The sequence below is a fragment of the Scardinius erythrophthalmus genome (genome assembly GCF_964197995.2).
Source record: "Scardinius erythrophthalmus genome assembly, chromosome: 23".
Lineage (NCBI taxonomy): Eukaryota > Metazoa > Chordata > Actinopteri > Cypriniformes > Leuciscidae > Scardinius > Scardinius erythrophthalmus.
The window spans coordinates 25,044,960-25,050,201 of NC_138243.1; the positions used below are offsets into that span (position 1 = coordinate 25,044,960).

At 36.5% G+C, this 5,242-nt stretch overlaps 1 pseudogene across 1 annotated transcript; it reads right to left on the reverse strand.

Moving 5' to 3' along the window:
* Nucleotides 1–1,349: 1,349 nt before the first annotated feature.
* Nucleotides 1,350–2,347, reverse strand: LOC308683463 (trace amine-associated receptor 13c-like; annotated as a pseudogene). Its single transcript has one exon. The product of its transcript is annotated as a trace amine-associated receptor 13c-like (transcript).
* Nucleotides 2,348–5,242: the final 2,895 nt, after the last annotated feature.

Consider the following 5,242-nt stretch of genomic DNA (forward strand, 5'->3'; position numbering starts at 1 on the left):
ATATGCACCATATTCAACATATTAACATAACAAAATTGTACACTTTATTTTACAGTATCCTTGTTATATATTGAAAAATGTATTTACCATAGTAATGCATAATACATAATTACATGCAACTAACCCTCAACCAAACCCTAATTCTACCCTAAGCTTAAAGTACATGTTGTTAATTAATATTACTTAGTACTTAATATATAATTACACTGTAACAATGACACCTTAAAATAAAGTGTAACCAAAAATGTTGTTTGTGTGTGTGTGTGTGTGTGTGTGTGTGTGTGTGTGTGTGTGTGTGTGTGTGTGTGTGTGTGTGTGTGTGTGTGTGTGTGTGTGTGTGTGTGTGTGTGTGTGTGTGTGTGTGTGTGTGTGTGTGTGATGGGTAGGTTTAAGGGGCCGGGTTAGTGTGTGTGAGTGATGGGTAGGTTTAGGGGTCAGGTTAGTGTGAGTGTGTGTAAATGAATGAATACTGTATATACACACACACCACACATGTTGGGTGTCCATGTTTTATGGGGACATACCTTGAAAATAAAGACATTGAAAATAAAATATGCTAAGTATACTTGCAGTCAGACTAATTATCAGTATACTTCAAGTGTGTTAATGATTAGTGAACTTGAAGTCTGCTATTTTGAAACAACTAATTTTGTACTAAGTATATTTTAGTTGTAATTAAATTGTAGTAAAGCATAACTGTAAGTGTATTTAGTGTACTAAATTCGACCAACTTCAAGTATACTTAGTATATGCCTGTGTAGGGACTAATTACATGCTTGATTTGTGATATTAAAGTGTACTTTATTTGTGTTACACGTACATTACAAATTCATTACGAGTGTCTTCGAAACATCAAGCAATATACCATAACTGTATTTATATATATTTTTTGCGTTTTCGCCTTTTATTAAGATAGGACAGTTGCTAGACAGGAAGTGAGGTTCACCTTTTCTGAAAGCTAGATGAAATTTTTACTGAGTTTAGTTTACTGTCCTCTTTTTGCCATTATGTTTTTGATCTTTAATAACACAGATGCAACATGACTGATGAAAGTGATAAAGCATAAAGCACATAATATCTACCTTTACCATTTATTCCAGTAAATTGAGGATTTATGCTGCTTGCTCAATTTATTTAATAAGCTAATTTAACACAATTTATGAACATTGTGTCACTTAATTTCAATGTGTGTGGAAAGAAGTTTAATTAATTCTTAAAATTGAACATCAAATCCAGAAAACATACTCTCTGAAATAAGCTACATACTAAGATACATGTAGTGTAAATTACAAATGTAAATCCTACAAAGAAAATCAAATCCTTTACGAGTCACAGCCTTACCAGTTTAATTAATATTGATGCTCTGTAAAAATATTGAACAGAGAGGATGCTGGCTGAAAAATTTTCAGAGTTAAGATGTGTTTAACTGTCTTTTTAAACCAGGGATAAAATAAAGCATAGACCAGAGGATTCAGACCTGAGTTTGCATACACAACCCATGTCAATAGATTTATGGCTGTGGAAGAGACTACTGATATAGAACAGATATAGTATAGAATCAAGCAAAGCAGATAAACTGTCACAATGATTCCTAATGTCAGAGCAGCTTTACTCTCAGATTTCCTCCTCATTGAACCTTCAGTTACACATTTACCACCCTTAATCAGAGAGTTTATAACTTTCACTTGCTGATGTGCAACATAGAAAATCCTCAAATATAAAGTTATGATGAAGGTACAAGGAAAAATAAAAGACACGAACAGATCAATAACTCCCCAGGCAAAACCCATCTTAACAGAACACTCTCCATAACACATGTCTGTTCTGAGTGAAGTGTCTAAAAATCCATTATTAATTACAATTATAGCATTATAAGCTGAAAAAGAAGCCCAGCTCAGACAGATGCTTATTAAAGTTTTAGTTGTGGTTATTTTCTGTGGGTACTGTAAAGGGTGACACACAGCCACATAACGATCAACAGCAATTAATACTATGCTACTAAGAGATGCTGAGAAGAGCAATCCAAGGATTATCATAAACAGTTTACAGAAAGTGTCTCCAAAGTACCAACACGTCTCAATCAGTCTGGTTGCCTCTATGGGCATGACAAGTCCAATAAGCAGGTCGGCCACAGCTAGAGAGAGAATAATCAGGTTTGTTGGAGTGTGAAGCTTCTTGAAGTGAGAGATGGAGATGATCACCAGCAGGTTCAGAAACACAGTCCATGTTGACAGGAATGATACAAACACATACATGATATTGTATTCATATTTAGAGCGTTTCCCCTTGATACATGATGAGTTGATGGCAGGAAAGCAGTATTGAGTCTTATGATCCTCTGTCTCATAGGCCATGAGTGAGTCTCCTCCTGTTAGGAGTTTGTTCTGCTCTCCTTACTGTCCTTTCATTTATAGAGTCTGTATCAGACTGGCCCACCCATCTACAGCCCATTGATGATGTAACATACAAATAAATAAGGTTTTTTTTTTTTTATTAATTTTTCATCTTTTTTCATCTCATCTCATCTCATCTCATCTTTTTTTTTTTTTTTTTTTTTTTTTTTTACATCAGCTTTGAAATCCAATTAATTTATTCCGTACAGATTAGGATTATTTTACACTGTTCAAAAGTTAATGCATTTTGTTTTTTTGCTTCATTTCTTCACTGTTTTGTTATTGTTTAGTATTTACACATGAAAGCAATGCACATGTGGAACTGAACTGAACACAGGTGTGGTGGTTATTGCTTTAATCATTAATAATCAGCCGCTGTAGATCACCCTTCCTTTGAAAGGCCCCTGCAATTCATCTGAGGGGTCCCTTAGTGTTATTAAGATTATTTCTGTGAATTAGGAATGGGGTCCAGAAATAGAGAGGATATCATCCCTTGGAACTCAAGAATGCTTGAGCAGTCCATAATCCTCCCAGTTTACCCTGTAAAATAACTATTAAAATGTAATAGGTGGGCAATAACTTTCCCCTATACAGAACATATTATCCAAAAGGGTGAAATTGTCACGAGTAAAGGATCCAAAAGCAGAAGTTGACAGGATTTAACAGTCTTTAATGAAAAATATAAACAAGGCAGTCTGTCGTTGTGGAACACAGAACTGGAGAAAACAAAAACCCTCCTGTCTTGATGAAGAATTAGATCTGGTCGCCCGTAGAGATGGAAGACAGTGCTTAGTAGGTAGGGGAGACCGGGGACGGTTGTAACACGGGTCAGTTGTAACAATTCCAATCTGTCCAATCAGGAACTAGTTACAAATCACCTGATTCACTTCGCACATCCTCAGTTTAGTTCTTATTCCACATGTGAAAAAGTATAGCCTAGTGGCAGACACAGCACATGTTAGAGTGGAAAAAAAAATTTGAGATAAAAAAGTAACTTTTTTTACTTTTTTTGTTTTTGTTATGGGAATTTCTGCTTTGTAGTTAAACTCCTCAAACTTTTAGTATGTTTATTGTGTGTCTGTGTAGATATTTTCCATGCAAGTTGTAAGTGCTAATGTTTTGCCTGTTAGCTGTAAGGTGAGCTAGTTCATGGCTACATGACTCTGGGTTAGTTGTAACAACAAGACTCTGGGTCAGTTGTAACAACAATGAAACAAAATTTTTTATGGCAAATACTATAGACTTACAGTAACAACCATGCTTACACAAATAGAATGTTCAAGTGTTAAGTTCATTTTATTATGGTCAATTACTATGACAGAGAAACAACAGTCACACACGCACACACACGCACGCACGCACGCACACACACACACACAATGTTCAAGTGTTAAATTTTATTATGGCCAATACTAACACTGGCAGTAACAAACATGCTTACAAACAAACAATGTTTGTTTATAACCATTATAAATTGTTCAAGTTCAATTTAAAATGGTCAATTACTATGATTGAGAGTGACAAACACACTGAGACTAAGAGTGAAACACACATCAGTTATATTTAAAAGTCAGTGTTGAATAAAAACCTTTCAAAATATTTTTTTGTCAAAATCCTTATTTCATTATGTTACATATCACCCCGGTGGATATCGTAATGTTACATCTCACCCCAGGGTATGTTACAACTAACCCAGACTATGGGGTGAATTGTAACATTTCACTCCTCGTGTTTGAAACTAAACCATGCATTTTCTGTTTGTGTTGCAAAGACAATAGCTATGTCATTTAATAGCAGACACTTGTAACTAGTTTGGATCACATTTTGAACACACTGACTTCAAAGTACTTCAATCTATAGACAGAAAGGTCAAATTTGTTACAACCATCCCCGGTCTCCCCTATCTCAGCCAGGATAAGAGGACCGCATAGGTATGCAGAGATGCAGGACACAGAGAATACTTAGACGCAGGCTGTACCGGACAGACAAGACAGGGTGAGTTCTTCCGAAAATCTTATTGACATGAAGGGAGCAGCAGTCGTAACGCATGACATGAAACAATAATCCGACAAATAACTACTAGAACCAACACTTAGATAAAGGGTGAACACTTAGGAGAAAGTGGGAACAGGTGTCATCGCAAAGCAGTGCAAGTGCTGATTGCGATGATTAACAGGTGCGGGTAGACAGAGAGGCCTACGAGAGAGAGAGAGAGAGAGAGAGAGAGAGAGAGTCAGTCACAGCGGCGCGATGAAGGACGTCCCAATTCAAAGGCTGCATCCTTGGAAAGTTGCATTTAAAGGCCGATTACGTCACCGCGGCGCAATGGAGGCTGTCTCAATTCAGTTTTACATCCTACGAAGGCCGTATTCGAAGGCCGGATGCGTCATCGTGGCGCGACGAAGGCTAAAAGCGACACCAAATGCACCCTTCTTTCCCCGTGAAAGGAAGGATACAAAAACGAATCCTTAGTAGCCTATTCTACCCCATAAGTCATTGCGCGCCGGTGACAACAGCATTTTTTATTTATTTTTAAAGGCGGCCGAGACTAGATTTCGGTGGTGGACAACAAATTCACATTTAAATTGAAGTATTATGTTTTCATTTACTAAAATAGCTAGCGAAACCAGAGTTAAAGTTTCTTATAAACTTCATCTTAACTCCTTCGTCATCATTGCGTGGCTTCATTTGTCAGGTAGTTTGAGGCAAAACTTGTGCTAATATTAGTTTAATGACCTATTTGTAATATTTGCATCTCACTTGTGTATTATAAGAAATATCACTCACCCTATAAAGCCCACAACAATAAGAAAAGCAGTAGATAAGGCAATGGGGTTTCACTTTTATGT